Below are 16961 nucleotides of genomic sequence, written 5' to 3' on the forward strand. Positions count from 1 at the left end.
CGCAGCCCAGGCCACGGCTTTCGCAACACAGTCAGGGTGACCGTGAAGAAGGTGGAGGAGCACATACCAGTCGATCGGACAACTGTCGTGAAGAAGATTTTGCTGGAGTGCTGCAGGTTTGACGCAGTGGACCTATCGATACTATGATCGCACCTTGTTTATTAAGAAGGTACTGTTGGGATGCTGTGGTTTCGCCGCAGCGGACGTGTACTGCCTGCAGGATTTCCCTGGGGCAGGCTCCTTTGTTGTGACCTTCAGAAGCGTGAAGCAGTGCGAACAGCTCCTGAAGGTCTTCAAGGAGAAGGAAGGGGAGCCGCTGTTTTCCATCTTGTCGGCGACCCCATTGTGTGTGCTTCCTGCACAGAGGAATCAGGTTGTTAACAATCCATATGTACAACCCCTATGTTCCAGCGGCTGATGTCCTCACCTTCCTGGGAAGGTACGTCCAAGTTGAGGGAGAAGCCACCGATGTGATCAACCCCTTTGGGATCTGGACCAGTAAGCGGCAGGTCAGGGAAACTCTGAGGGTCGATGATAGTGGGAACATCCTCCACCCACCCTCGAGCTTCGCAATCGGAGGGAGCAGAGGCTACCTGACATATGCAGGGCAGCCGAAAGTGTGCCGAACCTGCAGGAAGTCAGGACACGTGGTGGCGGATTGCAACGTGACCATCTGCAGGAACTGCAAACAGGAGGGTCACTTGACTAAGGACTGTCAGGAAGCAAAGAGCTGCAACCTGTGCGGAGAGGCGGGCCACATGTATAAGACCTGCCCAAGACAGGGGGGACCCCACTTACGCACAGATGGCGGGAGGTGGCAATGTGAGCCGTGGATCCCCCAAAGACCTGTAAGGTCCACCCAAACAGCAGGGAAACGGAGTCTGGTGGCTTCCAGAAAGAAGAACAGGCTGGAGTGGAGGTGGACAGTGTGGACCCTTGCCTTGGCTTCAATCCGTCCCCATCCAGCTCGCAGCCATGAATAAAATATATTTTGAAATAAAAAAAAAGGACGTGTACTACCTGCGGGATTTCCCTGCGGCAGGTTATTTCGATGTGACCTTCAGGAGCGTGAAGAATTGTGAGCAGCTCCTGAAGGTCTTCTCTATCTTGTCGGCGGTCCTGTTGTGTGTACGTCCTGCACAGAGGAGTTGGGTTGTAACAATCCAGATGTACAACCCTCACGTCCCAGCAGCAGATGTCCTGACCTTCTTGAGAAGATATATCCAGGTCGAGGGAGAGAGAACCGATGTGGTCGATCCTTTTGGGATCTTGACCAGCAAACGACAGGTCAGGGTAACCCTGAGGATCGATGCCAGTGGGAACATTCTCCACCCACCCTCCAACTTTGCCATCGGAGGAAGCAGAGGTTACCTGACATACGCAGGGCAGCCAAAAGTGTGCCGAACCTGCGGGAGGTCAGGCCACATGGTGGCGGAATGTAAGGTGACCGTCTGCCGAAACTGCAAGCAGGAAGGCCACCCAACCAAGGAATGTAAGGAGGCCAAGAACTGTAATCTGTGTGGAGAGGTGGGCCACATGTACAAGGCCTGCCCAAGACGAGGGGCCGCCACCTACGCACACATGGCCGGAGGTGGCAACACGAGCCATGGACTACCTAAGACCAGCAAGGTACCACAAAACAGCACGGGAATGGTGTCTGGAGGCACCCAGAAGGAAGGGCAGGCTGTAGCAGAGCAGACGGCAGACAGCGGGGAGCTGCAGCAGCCGACCCAAGCTCCTGCAAGACAGACGGAGGAAATGGAAGAGGAGGGATCAAAGGAGGCAGAGGATTGGATTACTCTCAAAAACAGGAAGAAGAAACCTCCCAAAGCCACCCAGCGAAGGGGGAAGCAACATCGACACGACGAGGATACAGGCAGCTCTTCCAACGGTGAGGACGGGTGCATGGAGGGTCATCACCAGAGGAAGAGACAGAGCACCGTGGGGAAAAAGGAGGGCAGCAGCGCCCAAGCAGGAAAAGACGATCCCTCTGAGGGGATGTGTAAAGGACTCCCCCAACCTGGTGAGAACCAAGAAGTACCCACCAGCCCACAGCTCCAGGGAACTGGGAGCAGTGGTCCTGTGACAGCCCTGCTGTCAGATGGAGAACTGGACGGTGGGGACCCTGGGCCCGACCCAAAGACACCAGAGCGGGGAAATGGCTCCAACGTGGAGCCGGACAGCTACCTCAGCCCAGGGAGGGTCCAGCAGTTTGCCGTCACCATGGGAATGCACACAACTACCCCCAGAGGGGCAAGACCAGCAGCAAATGGACACTGTTAACCTCGTAAACTGTTAAAATGGGGTTAAAAATTGCCAGCATCAATGTGCGTAGCATCAAATCGGCTACGCAGTATGTTTCTACGATGGCCTTCCTGGCCAACGTTAAAGTCGATGCCCTGTTTCTGCAGGAGTGTGGGATACCGCACCTCAGCAGCGACAGGAGATGGTCGAGCTTGTGGGCCCATGGGCTGTCAGTTTGGTTGGGGGGCAACGATAGCCGCACCTCCGGCCTGGGTATCCTGTTGCGGGGAGGCAACTTCACCATCTCCGAGGTTAAGGAGGTGGTGGGCGGGCGCCTCCTCGTCACCAATGTCATGTACAGGAATGCTCCCCTGAGACTGATTAATGTGTACGCCCTAGTGGGTAAGAGTGAACGGTTGGCCAGCCTGCAGCAGCTTCCACTGTTGCTGGCTACGTCCAGGCTGGTCATTGTGGCTGGAGACTTCAACTGTATCATTGATGCAGATGGACGATCCGGCGGGGGGGACAGTAAACCGGACGCCACGTCCAGAGCCCTGATGGACACAGTAAAAGATGCCAAGCTGCACAACATCTTCAGCACCCCTGCAGATGGAGCGCAGCGTAGATACACCTGGTCACGGGCAGACGGGTCTATCCGCTCAAGGATAGATTACCTGTTTGTGTTGCGAGCGCTCTCGGTCAGATCCACCGACGTCAAGCCGGTGTTCTTCTCTGTCCACTGCCTCCTGCTGGCCGACTGTCACCTACAGGACGAACAGCAGGCTGTTAAGGGAACGTGGAAGCTGAACACAAAGCTGTTGACCCCGGGAAACATTGAGGCGCTCAAAAGGGACTATGCAGGTTAGAGAACCGAGAAGCCCCTCTTTGAGTCCCTAGCAGACTGGTGGGAAACAGTAAAAGGGAACATCAAGAGGTTCTTCATCCTGAAAGGTGTTCAGGAGGCGAGAAAGAGGCAGGGAAAACTGTCCCAGCTCCAGGAAAGAATGCAGAACCTGCTCCTGCTACAGACGATGGGGTTGGATGTCACGGAGGACATTAAGGAGGTGAAGGGCCAGCAAGCCTCACTGTTTGCTTCGGAGGCCTCCAAGATAATCTTCCAGTCCAAGGTCCGCTCGGTGGAGCAGGACGTGTTGTGCTCACGTTTCTTCTTCCAGAAGGTGCACAAAGAGAGCTCCGTGCTCAGCAGCCTGAAGGAAGAAGATGGCTCAATAACGTCATCTCAGGCAGACGTCATGAGGATCAGTAAATCCTTCTATTCCAGACTGTATGATGCGAATCCGACCGACAGCGCGGCCTCCCGGTCATTCCTGTCCTCTATCACGGAGGTCTTAGACAACAGAACACGAGAGAGGCTGGACCAGCCGCTATCTCTGGATGAGCTGACCAAGGCCCTCGAGACCTTCGAAAAGAATAAAACTCCCGGAAGTGACGGCTTACCGGTCGAGCTCGATTCCGCTCTGTGGGACTTGATCGGCCAGGACCTGCTGGAGGTGTATGTCAGTATGCTTCGGGCAGGTACCATGAGTGAATCCATGAGGAAAGGCATCATCACCCTCATCTACCAGCAGAAGGGGGAGATGGAGGAACTCAAAAATTGGAGACCAATCTCACTGTTGAATGCGGATTACAAAATTCTGTCAAAGGTCATCGCCAACCGGGTCAGGTCTGCTCTGGGGTCGGTGATCCACCCGGACCAAACCTGTGCTGTACCGGGCAGGAAGATCGCTGAGAGTCTCGCACTCCTCAGGGATACGATCAACTACAGGACAGAGGATTGGACACCTGCCTGATCAGCCTGGACCAGGGGAAAGCCTTTGACAGGATATCACACAGGTATATGAGAGATGTTCTCTCTAAAATGGGCTTTGCGGAGGGAATCTGCTATTGGATCAGACTGCTCTACACCAACATTGTCAGTGCAGTCTCAATCAATGGGTGGGAATCAGATAGCTTCCCAGTCAGATCTGGAGTCAGGCAGGGCTGCCCTCTCTCTCCTGCCTTGTTTGTGTGCTGCACAGAGCCATTTGCCGAGTACATCAGGAAGGATGCGAGCCTGAGAGGGGTGACAATTCCTGGCAGCAGGTTAAGCCCTCCCTATACATGGATGACGTTGCCATTTTCTGCTCGGATCCACTGTCCGTGCGCAGACTCATGTGCATATGTGACCAGTTAGAATGGGCCTCGGGGGCCAAGGTAAACCAAGGCAAGAGCGAGGCCATGCTCTTTGGGAACTGGGCCGACCAATCCTCGATCCCCTTCACCGTCAGGACGGAACACCTGACGGTGCTGGGTATTTGGTTCGGGGGGGGCTGGGGCGTGTGCCATGTCTTGGGAGGAGCGTATCAGCAAAGTGAGGCAGAAACTGGGCAGATGGAAGCTACAGTCGCTCTCCATCACGGGAAAAAATCTGGTCATCAGGTGTGAGGCACTGTCTTTGCTATTATACGTGGCACAGGTCTGGCCTATTCCCAGAAGCTGTGCCGCTGCAGTCACCGGGCCAACTTTCCAACAAGCACCAAGACATGGCTTGGCTGGTGGTGAGAAGGGCTCTGCCTGTGAGATCCTTCATGCACGCCCGGACTCTCTGCCGCACCGCACGCTGCCCTCGAAGTGGCTGCGGTGGGGACGTGACTGTCACACACCTCCTTCTGGAATGTGCCTCTGCAGAGGAAGTCTGGAGAGGAATGCAGTGGTGCTTGTCGAGGTTCGTCCCGAGCAGCGCTGTGACGTGGGTCTCCATGCTCTACGGCCTGTTCCCCAGGATTCACACCAAGACGAACATTAACTGCGCCTGGAGGATCATGAACTCGGTGAAGGACGCTCTCTGGGCGGTCCGAAGCCTGTTGATCTTCCAGCTGAAGGAGTTGACCCCGACCGGGTGTTGCAGACTGGCACATTCCAATGTCCAAGACTACGTGTTGAGGGATGTGCTGAAGCTTGGGGCAGCTGCCGCCAAGGCGCGGTGGGGAAAGACCACCGTGTAAGATCGGCCTGCCTAAAGAAGAACAGGGGGCCCATGCGGACGTTTTTTTGGGCTCTGCTGATGCCTCAGCCAAATATATGTGCATAAAATTGAGAAATGCACAGACCTGTATATAACAATGATAAATTCTGATCTGTGTATATAAATGTTGACATATGTATGGCATGACCAAATGTACAGACCATCAAATCATTTTATGAATAAAGTATATTTTTGATATTTAAAAAAAGGTGTACTGCCTGCAGGATTTCCCTGGGGCAGGCTACTTCGATGTGCCCTTCAGAAGCGTGAAGCAGTGCGAACAGCTCCTGAAGGTCTTCCAGGAGAAGGAAGGGGAGCCGCTGTTTTCCATCTTGTCGGCGACCCCATTGTGTGTGCTTCCTGCTCAGAGGAATCGGGTTGTTACAATCCATATGTACAACCCCTATGTTCCAGCAGCTGATGTCCTGACCTTCCTGGGAAGGTACGTCCAAGTTGAGGGAGAAGCCACTGATGTGATCAACCCCTTTGGGATCTGGACCAGTAAGAGCCAGGTCAGGGTAATTCTGAGGGCCGATGATCGTGAGAACATCCTCCACCCACCCTCGAGCTTCGCAATTAGAGGGAGCAGAGGTGACCTGACATATGCAGGGCAGCCGAAAGTGTGCCGAACCTGCGGGAAGTCGGGACACGTGGCGGCGGATTGCAAGGTGACCATCTGCAGGAACTGCAAATAGGAGGGTCACTTGACTAAGGACTGCCAGGAAGAAACGAGCTGCAACCTGTGCGGAGATGCGGGCCACATGTATAAGACCTGCCCAAGACGGGGAGGCCCCACTTACGCACAGATGGCTGGAGGTGGCAATGTGAGCCGTGGACACCCATAGACCAGTAAGGTCCACCCAGACAGCAGGGAAACGGAGTCTGGTGGTACCCAGAAAGAAGAACAGGCTGGAGTGGAGGAGGCGGCAGCCAGCGGAGAGACACAGCAGCTGATCCTAGCTCTAGCTGGGCAGATGGAAGAAATGGAGGAGGAGGTAATCAAGCAGGCAGAGGAGTGGATACCTGTTAAAAACAGGAAGAGGAAATCCTGCCAGGCCCCCAAAGCCTCCCAGCAAAAGGCGAAAAGACAGCTGTACGAGGGAAGGACGGCCAGCTCTTCGGTGGGGGAAGATGGACGCACAGAAGGCCATCACCACTAGAAGAAGAGACAGAGCGCCGTCGGTAAAGAGGAGGGCATTTCCTCCCAACCAGGAAACAACGGACCCCCCGAAGTCCACCCTCCAGCCAGTGAGAACCAGGGGGTACACACTGCCCCACAACTACAGGCAACCGAGAGCTGTGATCCTCTGACAGTCCCATTGTCAGACACAGAAGTGGACAGTGAGGACCCTTGCCCTGGCTCAATGACACCAGAGCGGGTAAATGACCCCAGTGAGGAGCTGGATAGCTACCTCAGTCCAGTGAGGGTCCAGCAGTTCGTGCTTACCTTGGGGATGTAGACAGCCACCGCAGAGACAGGACAGTCAAATGGACAATGGTAACCCCATAAACTGGGGGTTAAAGAAGGTTCATTTGCTTTCATTTAACAGGGCACCCACTCAGGAGGTGGGTTCCGCTGAAGCCACAGCCAAATACCAAGAGACTGGATAGTTAATAAATGTAACTGTTAATAGGATAACTGTGAATTCGATTAATTCAATTTGTTCTTTGTAATGTTAAGACATGCAATGTATATAACTATGAACGACATTGAAAATTGTACAAGTACCAAAGATTTATTTACATGAATAAAGTATATTTTTAAATATTTAAAAAATGGTGGCGCTCCCAGGATGAGGCTATCCCATTGCACTTTGGGTGTGCTGACGCCTGCGATGTCCCCAAATGCGGGATACTCGACTGCAAAATTTGTGGTAGTGGGGGACTGCGTTCGCGCTCTCCCCTGATTTACAAACTAATGGCAGAATCTAAATTGCACTTTTTCTGTCGGCAGTGCTGTTATACTGCAGCTTGCCTTCTCACGGCTCCGTTAACTTCCCTCTCCAAGCAAGATCCGTCCTAACTTTAAAACCGTTAGGCGGCCCCCATACCTCTGCTGCATATGTGACCATTTCCCTCTATTGCCTCACGATATCTCTCGACATGCTCCTTAAACACCTTCCCTCTTAACTGCTCTCAGTCACCATCTGCTCCATGTCTTACCACCATTTGCTGCTTCGTCAACCTACCAAGCAAGGGCATCAACACCCTGAGCGACAAAGTGCAAAATCCAGCCCACCTCACGCCTGGGGGGAGCAATGCCTCATCTTCCGCCTTCGGATCCTCCAACCACAGAGCATCAATGTTGACTTCACCCGTTTCCTCATCTTCCACCCCCACCTCATCTCATTTTCCTTCCCACCTATCCACTCCACACTGACGAGGTGAGATATTTATCTGGCTCGTCCAGATGAGTATCTGGTCACTGGGAATACTGATAATGGGAAATTCAGTGACGGTAATGCCACGATGGGGGTGGAGGAATTAAACACAACTTGATCACCTCTGCCACTCTTGCCCTTAGCCACTGTTGGTAGGTTTACCTCACATTTATCCACATTATACTCGGTCTGCCAAGCATCTTCCCCACAGCACGCCCTCCCACCCAGCTTTATGTCAGTCACACAGCGCAGAAACAAAGCCAGCGTGCCATTAGGATTTACAATGTTGCTTTCAGTGTCCCAAATCAGCTGTTATTTTATCTCAAAGATTTCGTACAAGGTTCCAGAAACTTCCTCACGTGCCTCCTTTCGCGTTCTGGGATATTTCCCCATCAGATCCGGGGGACTTGTCCACCTTAATGCTTTTTAAATAAAGGCCCCCAACCCCACCTCTTGTTTAATGTTGAAATGCCCGGAGTACCAACATACCTGTCCCTAAACTTCCCACCCACTATGCCCTTCTGCTTTGTGAATACTGATGCAAAGTATTCGCTCCCAACATCACCCACTTCCACCAGCTCCACACACAGATTTAGGTTCTACTGTGTCACGTGTACTCAAGTACAGGAGTACGGTGGATAGTATATAATGTCGCCACACACGGGGTCACCTTCCAAATAAACTGTAGCACTAACTATTAAATGTTTAAACGAAAAACACCACCCAACACCAGGCTATCGTCCAACAGGGTTTATTTGGAAACACAAGCTTTCGGAGCAGAGATAGAGGACACAGAATTTCTACCAAAAACACCGGCGTCTCCAAATCATCACCGAACATAGTTCGAGGCTGGGGATCAGGCCTTGATCGCGGATGGAGATAAGTCCTTGATCGCGGATGGAGATAAGTCCTTGATCGCGGATTGAGGATCAGCCGTTGATTGGAGAGTTGAGTCTTTCACACCCAGAGCCAGATACCAGGCAGGGATCAGCAAACAATTTGGCGCCTTCGGTGACCTGTGGGGAAAGGAAACAAAGTGGTTAAGGTTTCAACTTGCATCTGGACAGCATTATCACGGCCGCACTGCTCGAGTAACTAACGTAACTAACTCAGTCATAACAGAAAAGTCAACCTTCCCCTAGCACCGCCTCCATCAGACACACTTGGGAAAGGGACAGCACCTGGTTAAGGAAAAGGAAAGTAAAAGGAAACATCCATTAATCTCGAATTGAAGTCAAAGTTGTAGTGACTCTGAAATAACCAAATAAGATAGCTTACCTTGAACTCTGACCCCACCAACCACGAGTAGCCAGACCTGTGGAAAACATTCGGCCCCTCGCTGAGCTCCAACATGTCCTGCTGGAACGAAGAACTGCAGCCGCTGGAAACCTGAAACAGAAAAGACTGGAGAAGGGAGAAAGTGTAGTTCAGTTGGACACTCCCGACTCGAAACCGGTTACTTTCTGAGCTAACCTTTCAAAAAAAAAGAGGAAGTAAGATGGAAGAGAATGGCAGAAGATAGGGTAGAAGTAGAGGGATAGAATGAAGGTAATCCATACAGGCTGGATCCCAGCTGAGACTAGCAGAGGAGTGATTTCGGTGGGAAAGCCACAGCAAATCCTCCTGAGCTGAGTCTCCAGCTGCAGATGCAGATATTGACGTGTTGAGCAGCTGGATTTCGTCCAAGTGAAGTGAAGAGAGCGCTGAGCTTGGGTAAAGCCTTTGCTTGATGCAGCCGCCCGAGTGGTTGGTGTCCTCGAAGAGTCCCATCAGGCAAAGTCTGGCTGGCTTCTTGCAGGACCATGAGGGCCGAGCTCTGGAAGCGCAGGTGGGTCTTGAAGCCCTGGGCGATGTCCCGTCGCAGGCGCTGGAAGGGCAGCTTGCGGATCAGCAGCTCGGTGGGGTTCTGGTAGCGGTGGATCTCTGGCAGTCCCACGGTCCTTTCCCCTCCCAGTGAACTTCCGCGCCGTCTGCTTCGTTCTCACCACACACTCTCTCCCCCTCCCGCCCACTCTCGCCCATCCCCTCCCACTCTCTCCCCCTCCCGCCCACTCTCTCCCATCCCCTCCCAGTTATTTGGTTATTTTTTGGGCGGCACGGTGGCTCAGTAGTTAGCACTGCTGCCTCACAGTGCCAGAGACCCGGGTTCAATTCCCGCCTCAGGCCACTCTCTGTGTGGAGTTTGCACATTCTCCCCGTGTCTGCTTGGGTTTCCTCCGGGCGCTCCGGTTTCGTCCCACAGTCCAAAGATGTGCAGGTCAGGTGAACTGGCCATGCTAAATTGCCCGTAGTGTTAGGTAAGGGGTAGATGTAGGGGTATGGGTGGGTTGCGCTTCGGCGGGGCGGTGTGGACTTGTTGGGCCGAAGGGCCTGTTTCCACACTGTAAGTAATCTAATCTAATCCCCTCCCACTCTCTCCCCCTCCCGCCCACTCTCTCCCATCCCCTCCCGCCCAGTCTCTTCCATCCCCTCCCACTCTCGCCTATCCCCGCCCACTCTCGCCCATCCCCACCCACTCTCTCCCATCCCCTCCCACTCTCGCCCATCCCCTCCCAGTCTCTCCCATCCCCACCCACTCTCGCCCATCCCACCCACTCTCTCCCATTTTCCCGCCCAGTCTCTCCCCTTCCCGCCCAGTGATTCAAGTTTACATGATTTGGGCTGACAAGTGACAAGTAACATTCACACCACACAATTGCCAGGCTATGACCGTCATCAATGCGAGACAATCTAACCATGTCCCTTCACATTCAATGGTGTCACCCTCACTGAATCCCCCACTATCAACATCCTGGGGGTTATCATTGACCATACACTCAACTGGACTTACCACATAAACACAGCAGCTACAAGAACAGGTCAGAGGCTAGGAATATTCTGGCGAGTAACGCATCTCTTGAGTCCCCAAAGCCTGTCCACCACCTACAAAGTGCAGCTCCAACAACACTCAAGAAGCTTGACACCATCCAGGACAAAGCAGCCCCCTGCTTGTTTGGCACCACATCCACAAGCATCCACTTCCTCCACCACCGATGCTCTGTAGTAGTAGTGTGCACTATCTACAAGATAGAACATAGAACATTACAGCGCAGTACTGGCCCTTCAGCCCTCGATGTTGTGCCGACCTGTCATACCAATCTGAAGCCCATTTAACCTACACTATTCCATGTACATCCATATGCTTGTCCAATGACAACTTAAATGTACCTAAAGTTGGCACTGCAGAAATTCACCAAAGATTCTCAGACAGCGCCTTGCAATCTAGCCTACCTCAATCTAAAAGGACAAGGACAGCAGATACACGGGAACACCACCTCTTGCAAGTTGCCATCCAAGCCACTCACCATCAAGAAGGGATTAGATTAGATTATATTCCCTACAGTGTGGAAACAGGCCCGTTGGTTCAATAAGTCCACACCTACCCTGTAATCCAGACAGACCCATTTCCCTCTGACTAATGCACCTAACACTATGGGCAATTTAGAATGGCCAATTAACCTGACCTGCACATCTTTGGACTGTGGGAGGAAACCGGAGCACCTGAAGGAAACCACGCAGACACAGAGAGAGTGTGCAAACTACACACAGACAGTCGCCCATGTCTGTAATTGAACCTGGGTCCCTGGTGTTGTGAGGCAGCAGTGCTAACCACTGAGCCACCGTGTTACCCTCATGGGTCTAGGTAGGATGCTGTTCGGAGGGTTGGTGTAGACCTGTTGGGCTGAATGGCCTGTTCCCACACTGTGGAGATATATCGCCGTTCCTTCACTGTCACTGGGTCAAAATCCTGGAATTCCTTCCCTAAGTCATTGAGGGTCAACCCACAGCAGGTGGGCAGCAGTGATTCAAGAAGGCAGCTCACCATCATCTTAAGAAGGGGGTAACTAGGGACAGGGAGTGAATGCTGGGCCCAGACAGCGATGCCCATATCCCATGAGAGAATGAAGTAAAATTGAGACTAAGAGGTATCCAATTTAAAAGAGTAATAAGGAGGAAGTGTTATGAATTGATCAGCCCAGAGTGTGGTGGATGCCAGGACATTGATTAAAGTTAAGGAGGAGATAGACAGATTTTCAATTAGTGATGGTTGAAGGGATATGCAGAGTGAGAAGGAAAGTGGGGTTGAAGCTGGGATGAGATTAGTTTTCGTCATATTAAATGGTCGAGCAGACTCAAGGGGTTCAATTAGTCAATTCCGCTCCCACCTCTTGAGTTCCGACATTGTTATATAAGTGAGATGCTTTAGCAATAGCAGTAGAAGGTGTCATGGAAGGGAGAGAGAGAGAGAGATATGGCACGGTTACTCAGTAGTTAGCACCAATGCCTCACTGTGCTAGTGACCCTGGTTCAATCCCAGCCTCGGGCAACTGTCTGTGTTCAGTTTGTACATTCTCCCTGTGTCTGCGTGTGCTCCGGTTTCCTCCCACCATCCAAAGATGTGCAGGTTAGGTGGATTGGCCACTGTAATTTGCCCCATAGTGTCCTGGGATGTGCAGGTTAGGGTGGAATGGCCCACGTGCAGGCTAGGTGCATTGGCCATGAGGAGGACAGGGTGTGGGTGGGATGCCCTTTGGAAGGTTGGTGTGGATCTGTTGGGCCGAATGGCCTGTTTCCCCACTTGTGTGGATTCCATCTCTTCCCTAAATGCACAAAGATTAATCCTGGTCTGCCCCATTCCTGGAACGCTGCAAGTTGCAAGCCGAGATCTGTTTAAGTGGCAGACCAAGGGATACATAGGTGTTCAAAAAGGCACCATGAATTCTCTATCATGTGACCTCTCAATGTTGTACACATGAGCCTGTGCAACAAAGAAAAAGTACAAACCTGCCCATCTCCATGCTCTGGCTCAAAACAGCAAGCGACCAGCCACCAGTCTGGGCAGTGAGAGGCATTGAGTGATATAGTTGGAATGCATCAACTGAGCCCTTTACAAAGCAGACTCAGGGATGGGTCTGCAGAAATGTCTGCCCCAGGCTGGGACTAGCTCATATACAAAACAAGTAGTGGCTCTGTTTTGGTGTCCAACAAGAAACTATTTTCCTTTTCAGCTGTGATTTCTCAATTATTACAGAGAGCAAAATGGGCTGTCGCAGATTAACAGTTCACTTCAGTATAGGAGTTGGAGGTCATGTTGTAGTTGGACAGGACATTGGTTTGGTCGCTTTTGGAATATTGCGTTCAGTTCTGGTCTCCCTGCTGTAGGAAGGCTGTTGTGAAACTTGAAAAGGTTCAGGGGGATATAGGTCAAATGCTGACAAAAGAGAGTTGATTAATTTAGGATATGTGGTCAGCATGGAGGAGTTAGACTGAAGGGTCTGTTTCCATGCTGTACATCTCCGAGACTCGATGACCTTGTACACATTACATCTTGTTATAAATCACTGAGGTGGCTGTTAGTCAAGCCTCATTGTTCCCAGTGTCATTAGGAACATTAATAATAAGTATTCCCCAGTTTCCCCGACTTCCGACCAGGTTTCTGCATTGAACAAGAATCGATCTTTATTACAAGAAATTATTCTCTAACTTCAGGGAACCATAATGTGGAGGAGCTGGTGTTGGACTGGGGTGGACCAAGTTAAAAACCACACAACACCTGGTTATAGTCCAACAGGTTTATTTGGAAACACTAGCTTACTTCCCAATAAGCCTTTTGGACTATAATCTGGTACCACCGGCATATAATTACTAACTTCTAATCCCCTTCGAAACTCCCCTGTCATCAGGGGATAAGGCGAGTTCAGGCACTTTGCCCAGTCACTAGCCTCAGTCACATAGTGTCTGTACAGCATTGGTTAGTTGCTGATAAGCAAGTGTCTGTACACAAGAGGTTCTTGTAAAGGAAGAGCTGGGAAAGACTTCACTGTTAGGTATTTGTGCAGCTGCAAGTTCAACCACCTCACTGAGCCAGGGAACAGTGTATGACAGACAGACACTAACATAAGATTCAAAATGGTTTCCAGGCTTTTATTATGTGACAAAATAACTGCTTTGGTTCTGACAAATCTCCCAGCCCCTGACTGAGTGTTGCAGACTGGCACATTCCAAGGTCCAGGACGATGTGCTGAGTGACCCAAGCTGAAGCCAAGAGGATGGGCATTTAATCCAGTGATATCCACGACTGAACCTGTTCTCTGAATGTGAATGGCACCATCAGCTGTGAATCTAACAAAGATTTGTATGAACAAAGCATACAAAATAGAAACAAAGTTTTGCGCTCAAAACAACAGCACCCTGTGCTGAACACGAGCATCATAACCTAATAAGGCAGCCTGATGCAATTCTGTCCAGCAACACAGAGTTTCCCAAATATGGGGGTGATTGTTCCCGGATTGTCAAACCGTCCAATCACAAAGCGCAATATCAACCAATCAGTGAGATCAGCGGGGGCGCTTTATGCGGCAATCAGACGCGGGCTTTACTGAACCAATCACAAAACGCCGGGCGCCAGCCGCCAGCGGCTCAGCCGTTTTAAAAGGAGGGGCGGTGTGAGTGAGACACTGGGCGGGAAGAGGAGAGACTCGGCGGGAAAACCGGAGCGACTGGGAGGGGAGGGAAAGACTGGGAGGGGATGGAAGAGACTGGGCGGGAAAACGGGAGCGACAGGGATGGGATGGGTGAGAGTGGGAGGGGATGGAAGAGACTGGGTGGGGATGGGAGGGGTTGGGAGAGAGTGGGTGGGGATGGGAGAGAGTGGGTGGGGATGGGAGAGAGTGGGTGGGGATGGGAGAGAGTGGGCGGGAGGGGGAGAGAGTGTGTGGCGAGGACGAAGCAGACGGCGCTGAAGTTCACTGGGAGGGGAAAGGACCGTGGGACTGCCAGAGATCCGCCGCTACCAGAACCCCACCGAGCTGCTGATCCGCAAGCTGCCCTTCCAGCGCCTGCGACGGGACATCGCCCAGGGCTTCAAGACCCACCTGCGCTTCCAGAGCTCGGCCCTCATGGTCCTGCAAGAAGCCAGCCAGACTTTGCCTGATGGGACTCTTCGAGGACACCAACCACTCGGGCGGCTGCATCAAGCAAAGGCTTTACCCAAGCTCAGCGCTCTCTTCACTTCACTTGGACGAAATCCAGCTGCTCAACACGTCTATATCTGCATCTGCAGCTGGAGACTCAGCTCAGGAGGATTTGCTGTGGCTTTCCCACCGAAATCACTCCTCTGCTAGTCTCAGCTGGGATCCAGCCTGTATGGATTACCTTCATTCTATCCCTCTACTTCTACCCTATCTTCTGCCATTCTCTTCCATCTTACTTCCTCTTTTTTTTTGAAAGGTTAGCTCAGAAAGTAACCGGTTTCGAGTCGGGAGTCTCCAACTGAACTACACTTTCTCCCTTCTCCAGTCTTTTCTGTTTCAGGTTTCCAGCGGCTGCAGTTCTTCGTTCCAGCAGGAAATGTTGGAGCTCAGCGAGGGGCCGAATGTTTTCCACAGGTCTGGCTAATCGTGGTTGGTGGGGTCAGAGTTCAAGGTAAGCTATCTTATTTGGTTATTTCAGAGTCACTACAACTTTGACTTCAATTCGAGATTAATGGATGTTTCCTTTTACTTTCCTTTTCCTTAACCTGGTGCTGTCCCTTTCCCAAGTGTGTCTGATGGAGGCGGTGCGAGGGGAAGGTTGACTTTTCTGTTATGACTGAGTTAGTTACGTTAGTTACTCGAGCAGTGCGGCCGTGATAATGCTGTCCAGATGCAAGTTGAAACCTTAACCACTTTGTTTCCTTTCCCCACAGGTCACCGAAGGCGCCAGATTGTTTGCTGATCCCTGCCTGGTATCTGGCTCTGGGTGTGAAAGACTCAACTCTCCAATCAACGGCTGATCCTCATCCGCGATCAAGGACTTATCTCCACCCGCGATCAAGGACTTATCTCCATCCGCGAACAAGGACTTATCTCCATCCGCGAACAAGAACTTATCTCCATCCGCGATCAAGGACTTATCTCCATCCGCGATCAAGGACTTATCTCCATCCGCGAACAAGGACTTATCTCCATCCGCGATCAAGGACTTATCTCCATCCGCGATCAAGGACTTATCTCCATCCGCGATCAAGGCCTGATCCCCAGCCTCGAACTATGTTCGGTGATGATTTGGAGACGCCGGTGTTTTTGGTAGAAATTCTGTGTCCTCTATCTCTGCTCCGAAAGCTTGTGTTTCCAAATAAAACCTGTTGGACGATAGCCTGGTGTTGGGTGGTTTTTTTCGTTTAAACTTTTAATAGTTAGTGCTACAGTTTATTTGGAAGGTGACCCCGTGTGTGGCGACATTATATACTATCCACCGTACTCCTGTACTTGAGTACACGTGATACAGTAGAACCTAAATCTGTGTGTGGAGCTGGTGGAAGTGGGTGATGTTGGGAGCGAATACTTTGCATCAGTATTCACAAAGCAGAAGGGCAAGGGGGGTGGGAAGTTTAGAGACAGGTATGTTGGTACTCCGGGCAGTTCAACATTAAACAAGAGGTGGGGTTGGGGGCCTTTATTTAAAAATCATTAAGGTGGACAAGTCCCCTGGATCTGATGGGGAAATATCCCAGAACGCGAAAGGAGGCACGCGAGGAAGTTTCTGGAACATTGTACGAAACCTTGGAGATAAAAGAGATGAGGTGGGGGTTGGAAAATGGACAGGTGGGACAAGTCAAATGGAGGGTCGGGTCTGAGATGAGGTGGGGGTGGAAGATGAGGAAACGGGTGAAGTCAACATTGATGCTGTGTGGTTGGAGGGTCCGAAGGCGGAAGATGAGGCATTGCTCTCCCCAGGCGTGAGGTGGGCTGGATTTTGCACTTTGTAGCTCAGGGTGTTGATGCCCTTGCTTGGTAGGTTGGCGAAGAAGCAAATGGTGGTAAGACATGGAGCAGATGGTGACTGAGAGCAGTTAAGAGGGAAGGTGTTTAAGTAGCATGTTGAGAGATATCGTGAGGAAATAGTCACATATGCAGCAGAGGTTTGGTGGGCGCTTAACGGTTTTAAAGTTAGGACAGCTCTTGCTTGGAGAGGGAAGAAAGGTATACCAAAGACTGCCCGAGCAAACCTGGGGGTTAACGGAGGAGTGACAAGACAAGTTCCAGCATAACAGCACTGCCTACAGAAAAAGTACAATTCCGATTCTGTCATTAGTATGTAAATCAGGGGAGAGGGCGAACGCAGTCCCCCACTACCACAAATTTTGCAGTCGAGTATCCCGCATTTGGGGACATCGCAGGCGTCAGCACACCCAAAGTGCAATGGGATAGCCTCGTCCAGGGAACACCATTTTTTTAATTTCAAAATATACTTTATTCATATAAATAAATCTTTGGTACTTGTACAATTTT

The 16961-nt window shown here is 51.5% G+C and overlaps 1 non-coding gene and 1 pseudogene across 1 annotated transcript; one reads left to right on the top strand and one right to left on the bottom strand.

Annotated features, from left to right (window-relative positions):
* The first annotated feature begins 7034 nt into the window (after nt 1–7034).
* LOC140455759 (U1 spliceosomal RNA) lies at nt 7035–7175 on the top strand (annotated as a pseudogene).
* Nucleotides 7176–16773: 9598 nt separating this feature from the next.
* LOC140455851 (U1 spliceosomal RNA) lies at nt 16774–16938 on the bottom strand. The gene has a single exon (XR_011953080.1). It is a non-coding gene; the product is annotated as a U1 spliceosomal RNA (small nuclear RNA).
* Between the last annotated feature and the right edge of the window lie 23 nt (nt 16939–16961).

This window comes from Chiloscyllium punctatum, chromosome 30, assembly GCF_047496795.1.
Source record: "Chiloscyllium punctatum isolate Juve2018m chromosome 30, sChiPun1.3, whole genome shotgun sequence".
Lineage (NCBI taxonomy): Eukaryota > Metazoa > Chordata > Chondrichthyes > Orectolobiformes > Hemiscylliidae > Chiloscyllium > Chiloscyllium punctatum.